Genomic DNA, 20794 nt, shown 5'->3' with positions numbered 1-20794 from the left:
ATATCATCTTACCTACATGCAAGCTCTTTGATTTGCAAGAACAGTACTCTGCTTTCCAAAAAGGTACGAAAATAAGAATTAACATATATAAAGATAATTTCTGATTACCTCATTACCACTGAAAGCTTTTTTTTTTTTACTTGTTATATCTCTAAAGCTTAATTTACTCTTTGGGGGGGGGATTTTCCACCATGCTAATAGTTGAGCATGTTTCAACTATAATTCCTGAAATACAAAAGCATAATACTGAAGAAAAACTTTCCCATTAAAAATACTAGAAGTGTCAAAATATTAAAATAACAGGAAGTTGTATAACTCGCACAATTTGGTACTTTTATTACTATTATATCACCCCCACACCAGCTGTCATACTTTCTCTTAAACTCTTTTTCACACTAGTTACACTCACCTCTTCACCAGGCAAACTGTTCCAATCACTTACTGTTCTATAAGAGAAAAATCTAGCTCTTACTCCTTCCTTAACTGTGCACAAGCTTATCTTCGATGGATACCCCCTTCCCCCAGTGTTCTCTCTCCCCATCTTCAATATAATAAAAAATTTCATCGAACAATATCCTCAGACAACATGTAATAGTTTACAGACCTCTATCATATCACCCCCCCCTTTCTCCTGTTTACCAGGTCTGTGGTTCACATATTCTCAATCAGTCCTCATAATCCACATTCCATAATCTTGATAATCTTTGTAACTCTTCTTTGCACTCTTAACACATCTTTATCCCTTCCAAACCCAGGGCACCAAATCTGCACACAGTAGTATGGGTGTGGTTATATCAAGGCCTTATAAAGAGACAAAATGATCTCATATCAATGTTTGTTTCAACATTCTAATTATCCTCTGAGTTGTATTTGCAGTTTGTGCTATGTGACCTTTGAACTTCAAATTCCTATCCAGCATAACTCCAAGATCTCTAATCTCATCAGTTTCATCTCATAATCCTCAATATAATATGCCATTGTAAATCTCATGCCAGAGTGCATAACTTTACACTTGCTAACATTGAACTGACAGCCACATTTATCATTAACCCACATTTCTAGTCTGTTTAAACCACTCTGTGAATGCTGGATATTGGCAGCATTCCTGGTTTTCCTGCCTATCTTTGCTTTATCAGCAAACAATTGAACATCTTTCAGATCCTTCCCAGTATTATTAAATATAAACTCAACTTAAATAAGTGGATGATTGATCAGAAAGTGATGTATATAGTGAGTGGGTGTGAATCTGCCATATTTAAAGTTACAGGGGATCAAGTCCTTGGACCATTGCTGTTCAAACATGGCAGATTCACACCCACTCACTATATACCACTTTCTGATACCTGTCAATCAACCATCCACTTATTTGAGTTTATATTCTAATTTCATATTCTCCAGTTTATGCAACAGCCTTTCATGTAGTATTCTATCAAATGCCTCAAGCAAAGTCCAACATTATCATATTGTATCTCTTTATCTAACTCAGATGTAACATTGCTATAAAATATGAGCAAATTGGTAAAAACATGACCTCTCTTTAGTCAACCCATGCTGCTATTCACAGAGTATAGCTTGCCTGTCAGCCCATTTCTGTATCTGAGTTCTTACCAACTTTTTTAAAATCTTCACCACTGCTGAGATACTGATAGGTTGGTATTTCTTTTTTTTTTTTCTACTGGTAGTTGGATATGGTTTGCACCACCATCAATACAACAGAACTATCATATATTCTTTCCCTTCCAGAGGTATCTTTCCTGAGCTGAGACTCAAGTTATACAAACACGCCAAGCCAATTTGGTTAAACATTCCTTTCAGCATACATGCTGATATCCCATCTATCTCTTCTACAATAGTTGAAGTGAATGCACTGAAGTGCAGCTTCACACTGCCATGTATCAAAAGCAATGACTGTTCCTTAGCACAAACATCATTAGTTTAGTGCAGGGGTTGCCGACCTTTTTGTTTCCTAGATCACATTCTAAAATACCAGTAGGGCGACGGGCACCATCGATTTTTTCAACCAAATTTTTTGAATTCTTTTGTTAAATGAATAAATACAAAGTTTACATTATAACCAAATGTTTTATTACTTAAAAGTTTACATTATATAAAAATTTAAATATATATATATATATATATATATGTGTGTAAGTTAGTGTGATCTTTGGCATTGCATTTCATTGGCCAGTGCTTCATAATTAGGAGAATATGATGATATTCCAGTTCTTAAATTGGAATGAACAACTTCGAATGCGCGTCTACTTTACATTGTATGTGTTTAATACTCATCATGTGTCATTAACGCATGCGTCATATAGCATGCCATGAATTGTTGCGTGATTATTTCAAACTATACGGCACAGTTGAACAGCGGCAGGCACACACAAATTGGTCGACGGGCGCCATGGTGACCGCGGGCATAGGGCTGGGAACCCTTGGTTTAGTGCTTTGATTTCCTCAAACTTTTCATATAATTTTGCAAATTTGTTGTCAAATCCTTTCACCATATAGTCCTTGTGAATGACACTTTTTGCAGTTCCAAAAGATAGCCAGCATGCAATTTTCAACAGAAGGTTCAGCTTTGAATGTTCTAGTCTATAAGCGAGGTAGGGTGCAATATTCTATAGACTGAATTTTCATTTTGCAATCATAATGAAAGACCCAACTTTTTTGTCCCCAGTTACAGTTTCATGAAGAAAAGCATTTCCTGCAATTACTGACAAGCTTTCATTTCACTAGCGAGTCAATACAACACTCAGTCTGTACACATTTTATTGTAACCCAGTTCTGTAATGATCTCGTTAATGCATGCTAACTAAACCAATATTCAATTCCAGTGCTAGTAATCTGACTTATTCAACCAATTTCTCTAACTGCCAAGCTTTCTTCATGTGGAAACCACAGTTTGCAGTTTTAGGCTGCCTACTTTGTGATTGATCATTAATGTTAACCCCTGCCATCACCATTTCTTGTTCATTGTGCCCAGTAATGTCCAGCACACACCCCTTTCCCTGCAGGTCTGGTGCTGATTAAGGTCTTGAAAAAGATTAGTGAGATAGCAATTTACTTACATATTACAATAGTGCAACATGATTAGATGGAGAATGGATGCATACACAGTATATATATATATATATATATATATATATATATTGAGATTTTGCAAAGGCTATGAGAGATTGCCACATGACAAGTTCGTAATTAAACCTGGATGGATAGAATTAAATAACAGACTTCATAAAAATGAGCTGAAAAGGATAGACATCAGCAAGTTGTGTATGGAGAAGCAGTATTCTAGAAGAGGAAAGTCGCCAATGATGTGCTGCATGAGTGTTTTGGAACTTATTGTTTAACATATATGCTGATATTGGGAGATAGTTAAGAGGGATGTGCAAGTGTTTTAAAATGATGCAAAGTTAGGAAGAACTATAAGAAGTAGAGCAGAGGTTGTAGCATTAAGGAGGATCTAAATAGACTGCACAAATGGGCAAGCAAGAGTGAAGCTGCCAGTTCAATGGTTTGAAGAATAAGAATTTGAAATTTGGAAGGCAAGGATGGAATGCAGAGTATATAATCTGTGGGAATACCTTGAAGGATCTGGAGAAAATAAAGATGGTGGATAAGAACCTGAAATCTAGAGGCCAAATTGCTAGAATTCAAAGAGGACATCATAAGAGAGTATGGCAATTATGAGGAAGATGCTAAAGTAAACAGGTTATGTCTTGTACAATCAAGCTATAACCTGCCCAGATCAGGCTTCATGCAGATTACTATAGGCAGGTTTGGTCATCTGGTTTTCAAGGATAAGGGGATGCAAATATCAAGACAGATTGAGAGAATGGATTTGCAGAGCATGGTAGATAGGAAGAGGAATGATATGATAAAGACAAGTAGTAATAGGTTGTCACCAGATTAATGTTACACAGATTTTTCACAGCTGGAGGGAGGGGCAAGAAACCTGGGAAACTATAAGGTTGTGATAAGCAAATTTTTTGCATGGAGTGGTTGACGAATGGAATGGATTGCCTGATATTGTAGTAAATGTGGGAATTGTAAATGAACTAAACATACTGTTTGATATGCTGTGTATGCAATGAGAACCCCTCACGAGTGTGATTTCATGGAATTCTGATGATAATGAAATACACTCTCTACTCAGAAGCTTGTGTTTGATTACACGTGGACAACACAATCTGCATAATTAACAGAGGATAGGCATGAAAATGTGTGTGAGAGAGATGGAGGAAAGGAATGAAAGACCGTAAAAAACTGACTACCATCAAAATGATAACATTGATGATGTGAAGAAAGAGTTGGTTGCAATGAGAGACAGAGCCTCCTTCACAGGACAGAATGCAAGCTTAAGAGACCACAGAAATGTATGGTGAAAGGTGCAGCTGAAAAGAAAGAAAGAAAAAGGTGTGAGGATGAGAAGAGAATGCTTGATTAAGTGAAAAAAAAAAGAGTAAGAAGAGAATTTATGGCAATTCTATGATAAGAGGAGTGTTTAATGAGAGCATAACAAAATTATGCTTCTCAGGTGCAATTAATGATTGCACCTGAGATGATGTTAGCAATGCTATTAGGATGCAGAAAGACAAAGTGAAAGAGTTTATTTGTTTGGCAGGTAATGATTTGAAACAAGTATGGTATGAGGGAGGACATGAGAGAATTATGGAAAGTTGCAAAAGAGAAGAGTAAAAGGGTAAAGATAACGAGCCAACTGTGATGTTATGACAGAGGTAAGAGAAGGAGGACCATGACTGCAAACGAATGAATGCATATGTTGTGCAGGGGGAAATGATGGGCAGTTTGTAGTTGTGTGGTGTGAATTTGATGGACAAAATGACTTACAAGACTGATGGTTTGTATTTGAATGGATTTTATGTTTGGAGCCTGGAGAAAGTGCAAATAAATGGAGTAAGACTGAAGATGCAAAATCAGAGAAAGTAGACTAACTTGGGGAGGTGAATGTAGGTGTGTGCATGTGTGTAACCACCAAAGAGGCAAATGAGTGAAAATAAAGAAAATATTGAATATAGGAGCATTTAAAACAAGGAAAAGGAGATTTTGGAATCAAAATCTCCTTTTCCTTGTTTTAAATTCTTCCTGGCCAAGTTATTGGCATTAATGAGACTCAACTGACTGAAGATGATATAGTTATGAAATAAAATCTGGAAGATATTTTTTCATAGAAGACAGAAAGAATAGCATGGGGAGGGGACATAGCTGATGATAGCATCATCAGCTATGTCCCCTCCCCATAGCTGATGATAGCATCCAAAAAGAGTAGTCCTGCAGAAGATCAAGCATGTAGTTGATGCCATGTAGCATGAAATAGATACAAAGGATGATGTGGACGGTATGCATCAGCAAATAGGCTGAATGAGTAGAGGGTTAGTAATTATGGGGAACTTCAACTATGAGAACAAAAATTGAGAGGAGGAAAGGGTAAAAGATGGAAAGAAATGAAATTTATACAGCTACTAAAGAATAATTACCCAAATCAGCATGTAATGGAAGATTCAATGGGTTTGAGAGTTCTCTGGATCTAGTAGTTGCATCAGATAATTTGTTTATACCAATATGACCACAATGCTATCAACTGGTGAAAGTGATTATGTGGTCTTGATCTAGGTGGCTGAACATCTAGCTGATGATAGCAGGTGATTGCATCCAAAAAGAGTAGTTCTGTAGGAGATAGGATACTGCGCTGCATGGAATTTTGTTACATGAACTGGAGCAAATAGGGTTAGATGTGAAGCTTGTGAATGTAGTTGAGAGGAGTGGGTGGATGATGGTGGATATGTAGAATTACATAACTAGTAATTAAGATAAACTCAGGAGCCTGCTTAGAGTGGTATGGCATGAGAAACTGCAGGGATTGGATGTTTATAGTACATAGGAGATGGTAGAATATTTGAAAGAAGTGATAGTAGACTGCATACTTGAGTCAGAAGGATAAACCATCAAATTCTTGACATGTACCCTCAAGGGGTGTACAGGATATGATAGTACTACATGAAAACTTTACATCATTACTAACTTCTTATCTACAATTTCCTTCCAAATCAGTCTGTTACTTGTCAAGACTCCAATATTATCATTATCAGATCTCATATTTCTATCGGCTAAGGCACATTGTACCGTATCAATCCACCTATATCTTGGTCTTCCTCTGGGTTGTTTTCCTGCCAACCTGGCAGAGAACACTCGTTATGTTAATCTTTCCTCGTCCATTCTGTTTAAGTGACCATACCACCTAAGATTAGTTCTGCTAATGCATTCCTGGATGCTGACAATGTCAAGTTCTTTCCTAATATTCTCGGTTTTAATATGATATTGCCATTGATGCCATCTGTTCACGCCTCTAATCTTTCTCAGGACTCTCATATCTGCCGTCTCTAGTCTTTGGTCAAGTGTTTTACTTCTGTTCCAGCTCTCAGATCCATAAGTTAAAACGGGTTTGAACACTGTCTTGTATATAGCTAATTTAGTGTTCCGACTATGAATTTATTCAATTGACTTCCTACCATACCAGCTTTGTTGATTCTGTTGTCTATTTCCATATTTAATTTACCATCTTCACTAAAAATCGTGCCTAAGTAGCTGAAATGTTTTACTTGTTCCACAGGTTCTCCATTCACAACACAGTTGACATTTTCAACAATTCTGCCTATTTTCATTGTCTTTGTCTTTTTATTGCTGACCTTCATACCATATCTATTACAACAGTTATTCAATTTAGTCAGAGAATCTTGCAAACTTGTAGTGGATTTATTTAGAAATATAACATCGTCTGCATAAAGCAAAGAGACATTAACATCTCCAATTTTGATATCAAAGGATAAATCAAGATGGAATAAAATAGATAAGTAGAATCCTTAAACAGGAGATGCAAAAAATCCAAATTCAAGAGGAAATTAATTGTGCATGCCAAAAGTAATACCAAAGAGTTATTTTGGTATTGTGGCAATAAATATGACAGAAAAATTCTGATGGTAGGTAAGCAACTATAGCAGATTGATTACTTTGCAAAAATGCATAATTTGGGTGAAGATATTGCAGTAACATTTGAATAGAAGATAATATGGAAACAGAGATAGATGAACTAGAGGAGGTATAAGATATTATCTTCATGCAAAAGCAGGCAAGAGATTAGATAGTATATCAATGTGTATTACAAGACTTTTTTTTTTTTTAACATGATTCCTGCTCACAAAAGGTAAGCATATGGTACATTAGTACTGTGAGTAGGCTAAGGATTTTTTTTTGTGTATGTTTTTATTTATTTTATTTTATTTTTTTTTACATAGTCCAGAAACTCTTCTTCAGAGACAAAATGTGGAACATTTTCAAGTCACTTCAGGATTCCACTAAGCAAGGTGGGCTCACAGTGGGTGATGAAATTCATCTCCTGCCTGAGCACAATCACAAAGATCCATGACTATGGTGGGATTCAAATCCACAACCTGTTGATTGGAAAGCAGATACACTAATTACTCAGCCAACCAGGCTGCAAGAGGACTGACTATGCTCTTGACCAGATTGTTTAACTCTGGGTGGGATGCCAAGAAAGAAAAAAGGGAAAAAATGGTTCCAATGCATAAAGAAATCTTCAAGACCAAGGTATATAACAAATTAACTAATCAGCACTCCAGGAGTGGTGGTCAAGGTATTGAAGGACAAAATTCGGGTATGATTGGATATGACTATATGGGAAGCAGCATGGCTTTATGATAGGTAGGTCATGGCTCAGTAACTTACACACCTTTTTTTTTTTTGTAATGAAGTGGCAGATGAGTTGGATAAAGGGAATGGTTACATGATAATAGCAATTAGAAGAACAATGGGACATTGCTCCCTTTGACTGGAAAGGACGTGGATTCACTTATCTCAATGAGAAGAATCTTTGAGTTTTTCAATTGAAGGCGAGTTAGCCGATCTCATATGAAGGTAGCAGAGTTTTTTCTTTTAGAAACTCAGGTTTTTCATCCTGTTAACAAACAAATCAGCCAAGAGAACATACACAATTTACAGACAAAAAATACTATTGAAGATGAGTGGTAGATGGCATTGTGTGTTGAAGGTAGTTGTGAAGTTTGGTTTGAGGATTAAGTAGGAGAGACAGCGAGCTGTGTTTAATGGAGAAGTGTGCTCTCGCAGGATGATCCATCCGATTCTGTGAAGGTGTCATGTAGGAATAATAGTAGTGGTGTTGGCCTTTACAAAAAGATATTTGACAGGATACTGCACTGCATAGAATTTTATTACATGAACTAAAGCAAATACGATGGGTGGGTGATGACTAGCATTCACTAGTTTACAGAGGAGTAAAGTGCAGGAGAAGACCTGTGACTGGTAGTCTGTTGTTGAGACTATGTACTCAGGCCACTGCTACTTAATTTAATCAGATACAGTAAATTATCTCAGAGGAAATATTAAGTTGTTTGCTAATAATGCAAAATTGTGCAGAAGAATTAATTAATAAAGGCAATGGAGAGATCTTGCAGGATAATTTAAACATTGTCATAGTATGAGTAAAGGAGAATGGCTATTATTTTGGAATAAAACGATTAGGAGAGGTCATATTTCAGCAATCTATTTATGTATTACGACAAGATGACAAATTCACTCAATAAAGGAGATGCATATACAGTGGCATACTTGGATTTTTCAAAGGCCTTGGATAGATTGCCACATGGCAAGCTTGCAGATGGAATTAAATAAGACTAGTGAGTTGGTTGACTGTCAGAAAGGTATCAGCAGGTTGTGTATAGAGGAGTAGTATCCCAAAACACAAAGATCACTAGTGGAACGTCAAAGAGAACTGTTTGGGACCATTATTGTTTAACTTGTACATTAGTGATATTGGAACTGGCTTAACAGGAGATGTGCAGCTGTTTGCCGATGATGCAAAGTTGGGAAGAGCTGCGAGAGGTATGCAAGGCCACAGCAGATCTTGTGGCCTTGCAAGAGAATCTGAATAGATTATGTGAGTAGACAAATAGTGGAGCTGTCAGTTTAATGTTGCGAAGGGCGAGGTCTTGAAATTTGGTAAGCAATGTTGGGATTCTATGGAATGTCAGATACAAGGAGAGATTAAGACATCAGTTGGTGACAGGTTGTTACCAGATTAATGTAGGGGAGACTTTTCAAGGGAATGAGAAGCAAGTTCTTTACATGGAGAGTGATTGGTGAATGGAATGCATTGCCTGAAAGTGTGGTGAGTGCAAAAACTGAATGGATTTAAGGGATGGTTTGATGATCTTTTTTACACGAGATTATAGATCTCCTATGATGAGTCTTGACCATGGAGGTCAAATGTTAATAATATTAACTCTCATAGACAGGCTTATACGTTGGTTATGCATTACTAAATCACTTAAGGAATTGAACAACGTAGATACGAATATAAATTAAATTACAACACTTTAATAAATATTTTCAATATTTCGCCAACTCACAAATTAGAAAACTTCACAGCCTCCTTAAGAAAGTCACTTCTTGGCCTGTAGAAGTTACCAACAGATTAAAGCCGTTTAACTCTATACCCCCCCCCCCGTATTTACGGACTCCCAAAAATACATGAGGATGGCATTGATTCTCCCACATACAAATTAACTAAACATTTGGCCAAAGAGCTCACACACTATACTGGCAACACACCATCAGACATAAAACTCAGCCCACTTCAAAGCCAGCATAGAAAACCTTACACTCCAACATACTGACATAATGGTCAGCTTTGACGTCTCCTCCTTATTCACAAATGTCCCACTCAAGGAAACTTTAGAGCTAATCCAAGCTAAATTTTCTCCCAATATCTCAGCCCTGTTTCAGTTCACAATGAACTCAGGCTATTTCGTTTGGCAGAGAAAATTCTACCAACAAATACAGGGGACAGCCATGGGTTCACCACTCTCCCCACCCTTGGCCAATGTCTTTATGGAGACCTTTGAAGAAAAAGCCTTAGCCTCTGCCCCACAAAAACCAACCATATGGCTTCGCTACGTTGATGATGTGTTTGCTAGTTGGCCACATGGCTCTGAAACACTCCTCTCCTTAACAAACTTAAACCACCAACACCCCAGAATCAAGTTCACCCTGGAAAAAGAGGAAAACAATGGCCTCCCTTTCCTAGACACACTAGTCACCCGCCAGCCTGATGGAACCTTGGTTTTCTCAGTTTATAGAAAACCCACCCATACAGGCAGATACATTCACCAACAACCCCCCCCACACACACACACACAACAATATGGAGTGGTGAAAACACTATACAACAGGGCTAAACTAATCTGTTCTAACGACATGGCCCTAAACACTGAACTAAATCACATCCTCAACACTTTCTCAGCCAATGGCTACCCCCCTCCCCCCAAAAAAATCCAAAAAATATTAAAACCTACAAACCACAGCCCCCCTCTCCACAACAAGGATTGTTCTAAATCCATCACCATTCCCTACATCCAAGGCACCTTGGAAAAAATTACCAAAATCTTAAAAAAACATGACCTGACCTCCTGTTACAGGCCTTACAGAAAATTGGCATCCTTTATCCGCTCCACCAAAGACCAACCACTTCCCCTAGACCTACCTGGTGTATACCAGGTCCCTTGCAGTTGTAAACTGTCTTACTTTGGCCAAACAGGCAAGACAGAGAATATCAGAATTTCTGAACACAAGGACTACATCCGTTTTCACAAGTACAGCCATTCTAGTCTTGCAGACCATGCTCTGGATATACGCCACAGAATACGGTGAAAGAAAGCTACAGTAATACACTGTAGCAAATACAAATTTGAAAGACTATTTATGGAATCAGCCTCAGTCCTAAGAAACTCTCCAAACCTCAACAAATTTGGGAGGCTTACATCAGCAGACCTTCAACCAACGACCATGAACATCTATTTAGCCCGCTAAAGGGCACCATAAGGACTTTTAGGAGAATAATAGCTTCATCTCTTCATTCTCAGTTACTGTGTTGTATTGCCTACGTGCACGTGCCTTTTTTTGCAAGTTCCTTTTGAAAATGGCAACGTAAAGTTGCCGAAATATCGGAAATATTTATTAAAGCATAATTTAATTTATATTCGTATCTACGTTGTTCAATTCCTTAAGTGATTTAGTAAGTAATAATATTAACATTAACAATTATTATTATTAATTAATAATATTAACATTTGGCCACATCATGATAACTGCACACGTTTGGTCACCTGAATTTTTTGGGAACCAGGAGGTGGTTGAGAGGATTCAGAGACAAATGATGGTGACATGTGTAGAATACTCACTACAAGAATAAGTTGAAGGTCTGTGAGTTACAAAGTTTAGTTGATAGGCAGAAAAGAGGAGATATAATAGAAACTTTTAAGATATTAAAAGGTTTTATAAAATTGATGCAAGTAAAATTTTTCAATATGATAGTCAGAGAACTTAACAGTATCCTTAATCTCCTTAATGGTATCTCCACCTTGATGTGGTAAGGAGGCTTGCATGCACCAATGACCTCAAGAGCTATGCCAGCAATAGCTAAGTTACTGCTAAGGCCCAGTCTATAATCTCTCGACCTCAAGTAAAAAATTTCTATAACTCAGACGCTTGAACTGAAAAAATTCAACAGACCGAAACAATGGAAAACGACCAAGGATAAAAGTAACTGATTAGGAATCTGACATTTTAAAAATAGCCACATGGAATGTGCAAAGCATAACAACAAAGGAATTAGAATTAGCAAACCAACTAAAAATATTAATATAGCCGATAACAGAAACAACAACAAAAAAAATAAAATGAACAAAAAATAAGATGGTTTTACTATTGTTATATAGTGGAATGGACCAACATATCAGAGCTTCTAGTGGTGTGGCCATTTTAATCAATAATAAATGGAAAAATAGAATATGAAAGTACAATTTTGTAAATGATCGAATTATAACAGTTAAAGACAAATAGAAGCTACTTAAATATCATACCCTGAAGAAGGTAGGAAAGAGGATTCCGAACAATTTTATGAGAGACTACAAAAAACAGTTAAATGTAATAAAAATGACTATATATCATGGGTGGCCACATGTCACTTCACAATCTACCAGGAAAAAACAAACACAAAGAGAAGAGGAGACAACAAAAAAAAAGGAACAAAATTAAAAAAAAGAGAGACAGAAAAACAGGATTAATAAAAATTACTGCAATAAAAAAGTGAAATCGAAACACATTAAATGAACTTTACTTAGAACAATTAGAATAATTTTAAAGGCAAAACAAAATAATTTCAGTTACTTATTTACTAGTAGAGGCCTTCATTGTATCCATTTTCTTAGTAAGCTTCTTAAAATTAGGTGTGTAATTAGTCAAAGCAGTTCTTACAAGCTCATTACACCTCGCTATGCACATGCTCGCTTACTCCAGTACCATTGCATCGATCAAAGGTTGCAGCTCTAAGTCTTACCAGAATTATTTTGGCTCCAAAAGGATGCATAGTCGGCCACTCCTGCTATATATTAATAGCAGTAGATCTTAATGCTAGAGTTGGAAATAATTCAATCCCAGATGTCTTAGGAAAATATGAAGAAATTTGCATGAACAACAATGGTCAAGAACTATTAGACTTCTGTACTTTCAATAATTTTAAAATTATTATTATTCAGGCCTCCATGGAGTCAAAAGACTCATCGTGGGAGGTCTTTCCTAAGAACATAAAGTCTGTCAAGACTCATTGAGGGGGGGTGCCCCCCCCTAAGAAACAGTCTATCATACCACTCCTTCAACTCACTGATCGTTCTTGCTCTCACCACTCCATCAGGCAATGCATTCCACGGTTCAACCACCCTCCACGCAAAGAAACCACTCTGTTACATCCTGAATGAAGCACTTTATTAAAGAAACAATTCATTCAGGATTTAACAAGTCAGAAAAATCAGCTGAGTGAAAAAACTTGTACTCGAGCAGAAGAAATAAAGTACTAACTGTAAATAGAAATACCTCCTTCTAGTAGAATTGTAATACCATGTAAAGAACTTCGTGTATAAATTAGTATTATATGAAATGCATTATGTATACAATGAATGAGTAAATTAGAAGTAAACATTAGTTCAAAGGTCACAGACGGGGCAGAGGCATTGGCAATCTCGGAAAGCGATGCACATTCATTTCCTCGAAGACGCTGCTATGATCTCGCGATGTGCCGAAGTTGCCGCGGACGAAGAAAGTAGTGAGCGGGAAAAGATCGCAGAAAGTAGTAAGAGGGCGCTATCGCAGCTAGTAAGAGGGTGCTAAAAGGGGGGGGGGAGGAAGAGAAAATAAAAAGGGTTTGCACCCCTTTCTCAGGACTTTTTTTTGCCTATTTTGCTGGATGGTGATTCGACTTCTCCCGTGGACCGGAAGTTCCTGATGCAGTTTCTTGGCGATAGTACGATATTGGATGGTGCGCCTTTCCCTTCGATGTCGGAATTTCCAACAGTACAAAAGCGTGAGATGTCGGCATATGCTGTCTTCGCTCCTTCGCTGAAAGTTCCGACAGAATAATATCGCAGACGTATACCAGAACCGGCAGCAGAAATGACGATGGTCCGAAACAGATCGAGATTAGACGACGGAAAAACGCCAGGTGCAGAGCATAGTTTAATCTGATGACCATAGTAACCCACCACGTGGACGCAGGCTTATGGAAGTATCGAAAGAGAATTCAAACAAAGAAGGACAGTTCAGACGGACCTGGAAATCCTGACCCAAAAAATGGTAAAGTACAGATTTTGTTGTATAATTACCCAGTCGGAAAATGGGAAAGATCATTGTAATGTATTAATCGAGTATGGACAGTATTTGAGAACTTTAAGTGATTGTTTAGCAGTGGCTAATATCCATAAGACAAATTGTTAGGAATGATTATAGATGATTGTGATTAGTTTATTATGCAAGACTAAAATAGTAGGTAGAAAATTTGGTAGAAGCGTATAACGTGTATATTATGTGTGTTAAGTCTCTAACTCAAAGGAAGGATTTATTGTTCATGTATTAGAGTATTAATCAGTTTGAAAATGTTTGATTTAGCATGTCATTGAGTTAATTGAAAGTGAGAGTGGTCTAAGTGTATATTATGTCTTTAGATTCCAATAAATATGTTTTTTTTTTATACCTGAGTTTTGCCTGAGATATGAACCAAAACTACCACTCATTAATCTGAACCATAGCAGGGGGGGGGAGGGATTGAAAGAAAGGTATATCATGATGTTATAGGTTATGATTGCAAACCAGAATTTACTTAGCCACAGTAAAACATTTAATTTATGAGTTTAAGCACTAAATTTATTCACCTATGTGTGCCAAAGGTCTGGAAAAGTCTCCCTGAATAAGAGTCCATTCTATTCTAAGATATTGGCTGGCACAGCATTAAAAAATAAATTTGTCAATATCTGAAGAGGAGACGGCCCCAGAAAGAAATTAGAGGATTTGTTTCTTTTGGCAAGGAATAACCTTAACAGTCAGGGTAAGCACGTGAGTAAAATTAGAAATCGGTTAGAGATATAGAATTTACTTTCCTTATAGAATGAACACATAAGAAGTGATACAGATATTAGTCAGGGAAATCTTGTAGTTAAAGTAGAGAGGTTAAATTCATAAGGGAAGTAAAATTATTTTAGGAAGAGCAACGACATAAAAATAGCGCACACGAGATAGCAAAATATATAACAACTCCTCATCCTCTTGCTCACAGTTTCCTTTCGTAACTTCCAGGGATGGCCTCTTGTCATCACTCCTTCCAATAACCAATACTTTTCAAAACAAGTATATAAATATACTTGGAATGGCAGACGAACAAGATCAATAATTGATTATGTCATTACTAATCAGAAACTAGTTCCCCAGTGAGAGATGTACATATATATAGATGAAAAGAAATGTTTTCAGATCATTACTTAGTAGTCTTTAAAACAGAATAGTATACAAAGTATATCTATTGCAAGAAGAAAGCATTATAAAGGTAATCTGTTAATCATGATTGATATAGCAAAGAGAAGTCCAAATCGGTGAAGATACAGAAGAATGGAAAACTTTAAGATCCATAAAGCAGCCTCTAAAGTACTTGAAAAGAAAAATAAACTATTAAAAGGAAAAACATTAAAAAATATGGAACACAGATATAGAAAATGCAATAAAAGAAAAACAAAGAGCATACAAAGGAAACATAAAAAATATGCAAAAAACAAAAGAATATAGCTAAAACCATAGTACAAAAAGCTCACCAAGATTCTTTGGACAGATTTATTAATAAAATAGAAGATGACATACATGGAAGACGAGACGTAGCCTACAAAATATTAAGGAAATTAAACAATGAAAAGATATACAGCACAAATCAACTTAATACAAGAAAAACAATGATAACAAAAAAAATTGAACATTATAAAAATTTATGGTATGACCCAAATTTAATTACAGAAAATAATGAAAAAATCAGTACTGATATAGAACCAATGAAATTGGAAGAACTAAAAGAAGCAATAAAAGATATCAAAAAGTAGAAAATTATCTGGATTAGATGGCATAAATACAGAGCTTTGGAAATATGGCAGAGAATATTTACATCAGATTCTTAAAATTGATAAATAACTGTTGGAGGAAATGCGAGGTTCCATCAGATTGGTTAAACGCTAAGGTTATATCTATATTTAAGAAAGAAGATAGATATGATTGTGGAAATTACAGAGGAATAAGTTTATTAAATCATCAGTTTATTCAAAATATGATACAATGTGAAAATGGAAAAAAGATTTATATTAAAAATTAAAGATTGCAAATTAAGGTCTGCAAAGTCTCTCTATCTTAAGCTAACTGGTAGATGTCAGATGGAGTTCTACAGTTCAGCCTATTGATTGTTTCACATATGTATTGCCAAAATTGTTTGTATGGTCTTCCTTTACTGTGATTGCCATCTTCTGGTTTGTACAGAATGAGGATTCCAAAAAGGGTGAGACTTCAGAATGTCTGAGTTGATGTCCAAGCCATCTGAGTTGTAGTTCTTTTGACTACATTGAGCACAGCAGAGTTAGTGACATGGTCCATCCAAGTCTATCCAAGGATCAGCCTGAGACGTAGTTCCAAAGGAGTTAATTAGATCTGTAGTTTTTTTGGTACTTATTGTCCAGTAGATCCATCTTGTATGGTTCTTAAACCTGGACAATAAGTACCAAAATGGTATAGTCTTAATTTTATCTTTAACGATATTAATGACGATTTCCAGATGGGGCGGAGTTTGTTCTGGAAGACTAGAGCCAGTTGTTTAAGTTTTCTAATATTTCCTGTATTTCTGATGTAAGATCCAAGGTATTGAAAGTCCTTTAGTCTTTCTAAGGGTTTATTGTTGATATAAAGTTAAAGTTTTTATAACCTATTAATACTTGGAATTTTTGGATGTTGTTGATCGGCAGACCAATAAGTTTAGCCTGTGCCTCTAGTGGACCAAGATGTTTTTGTGCATTTGTTGGTTCTGTATCAATAAGTACAACATCATCAGCAAAGATAAGATCAGTTATTTGCATGCTGTGGGTGGATGTTCTAATGTTAAAACCAAGATCTTCTGTGTTGATGGTCCAGAAGATGTAGTCCAAGCATACCAAGAACAAATAAATAAGGTGCTAGTACATCACCTTGCAGGACTCCTGTTGTCACTGGAAAGGAATCAGATGTTTCTGTTTTAAAGATTACTGTAGCATTGTAGTCTTTATAAGGTGTTGAGATTGCTTGTATGAATTTTGAGGGTAGACCATAGAAGCTGAGTATTTTAAACATTGCTTCTCTGTTAATAGAGTCAAAGGCTTTTGTGAAGTCTATAAAGGTTAAAATGAGCAGTAAGTTTTTATCACGTGAACCTTCTATGATTCTTCTGATGCAATGTATTTGTTCTACTGTACATTTTTTTTTTTTTTTTTTTTTTTTTTTTTAGAAATCCAGCTTGGTTTTTTTTCTTAAGAGTTGTTTTAAGAAAGGTTCTATTGGTTCTATTCTTGAGTATCATCCTATTGTAGATTTTAACTGTGGTTGATAGCAAAGTAATACCTCTGTAGTTATCCATTCTATTAAGACTGCACTCTTTGGTTATAGGAACAATAAGTCCTTGTTTTCATTGTTGAGGTATTATTACAATGCTTAAAGCTTGATTCATTATGGCAAAGGAGATTGGAATATGTGTTACATCCAGCATTTTTGAAAGCTTCTGCTCTGATTCCATCAATCCATGGGGACTTTCCTGCTTTGGTTTTATCTATTGCTATTTTTAGTCCCTTTTCAGTCTTCACAATTTATTGGTAGAGCAATGGTTAGATGCAGGTCTCCTAACTGACTTGAATGTTGAGAATTATTAACACTCAGTAATTCTTGAAAGTAGTTTCTCCATTCTTTTATCAAGTTCAAATTTCCTGATAGCTGACTGCCGTTTTTGTGACGTGCGACAATATTTCCACTTCTGGTTTATCATTTGAAAGGTGTTTCTAGTATCCTCAGTTTTATTATAAGTTTCAAGTTCCTCACAGCATTTATTTGATTTTCTTTATCTTTGATCATTAGTTCATTGACCTTGTTACTTAAAATGTCTAGTTTATCTTTATTTCATTCCTGTTTAAGCAGTAGTTTCCTTGCTTTATTTCTTTCATCTATATATTTTTCAGTTTCAGGAGTAATCCATTTTTTGCAAGTCTTTTTTGTTGCTGTTTCCAAGAATTTTGTTGGATGTTATGCTTATTGCTTTGATGATACCCTTATACTTTTCATTAACTGGATCTTTAAGAATGTTTTCCATATTCTTCTAATGTGCTGCAAGAAGATCTGCAATTTGTGGGTTATTTAGTTTGTCACAGTTGTATTGTTTCCTTGTAGGTGTGTTATTTTTAGAGGCTTTTAGTGCAAGTTTAATGTGGACACTGATTATTCTGTGGTCAGAGTTTAGTTCAACAGCATTATATGCTCGACAGTTCTTGATTGATCTGATCCACTTTCTATTGATTAGGATGTTCCTAGGTCCATAGTCTTCCGTTTGGATGGGGAAATTTGGTTTGGGCGATTATCATCTTATTACAGAATATTACATCTTATTACAGGTTACAGAATTTGCAGTAAAATCCTGAATAAAAGATTTAGAAATATTGCAAACCTACTCTCAGAAGAAATTAACTTCAGACATAGAAGATCATATGTAGACGATATTCATGTCTTAAAACAAATTATCGAAAAAAAGACAAAAATATTGTCTATACATGATTTATACAATAATATATATATATATATATATATATATATATATTGATCAAATTATTAAAATATGGAAAGAATCAATAAAACAAGGTAGTCAGTTAACCAAAAGAACTGTTAACAACACAATGCTGTATGCAAATGATCAGATTATATTACAGGACAGTGAAGATGACCTTCAAAAATCAGTTTATGAACTGAACAAAATAAGCCAATACAATTTTAAAAATCTCACAAAAGAAAACAAAATAATAGACTAGATGATGCAGTTTAATTATTTAGGCTGCATGATAACATATCTAAAAGATAAAGATATAGATGAAAAAATAAAGAATTGTTCCACAGAAAAATCTGTGGAACAATTAAAAGGACACTGAATAAAAAAACAAGACAAGAAACTCAACTAAAATTTCACAAAGTATAATGGCCACTGTCACTCTATTAAATGCACAAAATTGAGAGGAATATTGAGGAATATATATATATATATATATATATATATATATATATATATAGAAAGAGAGAGAGAGAGAGAAAAGAACACCCATTTAGGATGGAAAGATATTGGCTACCAAAAGAAGTGGACAGATATATAGCAGAGAGATCAGTGAAGCCAGAACAGACAAATGCCTAATCCTTGAAGTAGTCAGAGAAGTAGGAGCATCCATGGAAGTTGCATAAGAGTGTGGTTAGTAGGGTTGTGCAGACCAAATTTTTTGCATGGAGAGTGGCGAGTGAGGGAAATAGACTACCAGAATTGGTTGAGAGTTTCCTGACAGTGAATGAATTCAAGGAGCGGTATGACAGGATTTGTGTCGTTGTGATGAGTCTCTGGACTCCGTGGCGATGTCGTAAAATCAATGATAAAAACAGGATGCCACTTGGTTAACATGATTGTAATTATTGGTATTTTTCACATTTCAGATTTGACTACTAGCAATGTACAATACATGAATAGAACTGGGCTACAGGAAACTGCCGAGGCTTGGGATGCTTGTGAACTGCTAGTTAAACATTCAGAAAGCATATTGCAAAAGTGACTAAATGCTCATAGAATTATTTGGTTATTGAAGAACATACTGACAAGCAGAGAGAGAGAGAAAAAAGGTTATTGTGCCTCTTTTTTATAAAGCCTTAATATAATCCCATCTGTACTATTGTGCACTGATTTGGTTATCTGGCATGATATACCTAATAAAACTTTCTGCGATAAGCGTGATAAATACCAGCAGTACAGTAGCCAGAAACACAAAACTTGGATTACATACGGGGTGGTCTGAAAGTTCTCGGCCTAACAATGAAAAACCGGATTTATAATTTCAAAATTATTTTTATTTTTCAGTATAATCTCCCTTAAGACTAATACGTTTATTCTAGCAATGCTCTAGCACCATTATCCCGTCCCTGTAGTGATTCTCAGTAAGATCTGCAAAATATCCCTCTACAGCTGCAATCACCTCTTGATTCAAAGAAAAATGCTGATGAAGGAAAAAAAAATGCTTTAGTTTTGGGAAGAGATAGAAGTCAGAGGAAGCCAAATCTGGGGAATAGGGTGGATGTACCAACAATTCATAGTGCAGATCCCTTAAGTTTCTCATTGCCAAAACACCTTTGTAGGCAGGTGCATTGTCCTGATGAAAGATGATTTTTTCCTTCTGCAAACCGGGTCTTTTCTCACGAATTTTTTCGTCACTGTTTTACCCTTTTCAAGATAATTATTAAACAAAATGTCTTTAGCATCCTAAAACACTGATGCCAGGACCTTTCCTGCTGAACAACCAACTTATGTCTACTGTTTTGACTACTGTTTGGATTCTGGTGTGTAATGGTGAATCCAAGTCTCATCCATAGTAATAAATCAAAGCACAAAATCAGTTTTATTCTTGTTAAAATGCTCCAAGCACTGTTCAGAGATTTTCATGCGAGTCTGTTTTTGATCTGCTATGAGCAAGCATGGCACCCATCTTGTGCAAAGCTTTTTCATTTGCAATTCTTCATGCAAAATATATCCTACATGTTCTTTTGAAATGTCTATAGTCTCAGCACTATCACACACTTTGACTTGCCGGTTGTCCAATACCATATCGTGCACTTGATCAATGATTTCTGGTATTTTACACTTTTTTGGACGTCCTTCACATGGATCATCTTCAAGGCTGGGCTGGTACAGCCATGTTTAAACTCGGCAGCCCATTTCTTAATTGTCGAAAACGAAGGAGAAGAGTGCCCATATACTTTTATGAACTTCAAATGAATTTCTTTTGCCATTAAATCTTCTTTATATAACCACACAATACTCAATTTTATCCATTTCAAGGGATACAGACAACATTTTTGCTTCAGACAGCTGTATAAAACAAACTACTTGATAGAATGACTTACAATTCCACATGGATGCTTATGACAGATGTACCAACTTAGAAAAAAAAAATCTTGCCGACAGTGTTGCCATCTATGGTCGAGGCTGAGAACTTTTCAGCCCACCCTTGTATATCATAAGTACATATGCATGTTTCAGCAAATCTTTCATTTTAATGTGAGCATG

The 20794-nt window shown here is 35.9% G+C and overlaps 1 protein-coding gene across 5 annotated transcripts in view; it reads right to left on the bottom strand.

Moving 5' to 3' along the window:
* Window positions 1-20794, bottom strand: part of Lrch (Leucine-rich-repeats and calponin homology domain protein) — a 454905-nt gene that overhangs the window by 10399 nt on the left and 423712 nt on the right. The window lies entirely within an intron of this gene.

This window comes from Typopeltis vanoorti, chromosome 21 (assembly GCF_054136105.1).
Source record: "Typopeltis vanoorti isolate ZY-2024b chromosome 21, IOZ_Tvanoo_1.0, whole genome shotgun sequence".
NCBI classification, from domain to species: domain Eukaryota; kingdom Metazoa; phylum Arthropoda; class Arachnida; order Uropygi; family Thelyphonidae; genus Typopeltis; species Typopeltis vanoorti.
The sequence above is the reverse complement of the archived record's forward strand: the minus strand, read 5'-3'. Positions and strand labels throughout refer to the sequence as shown.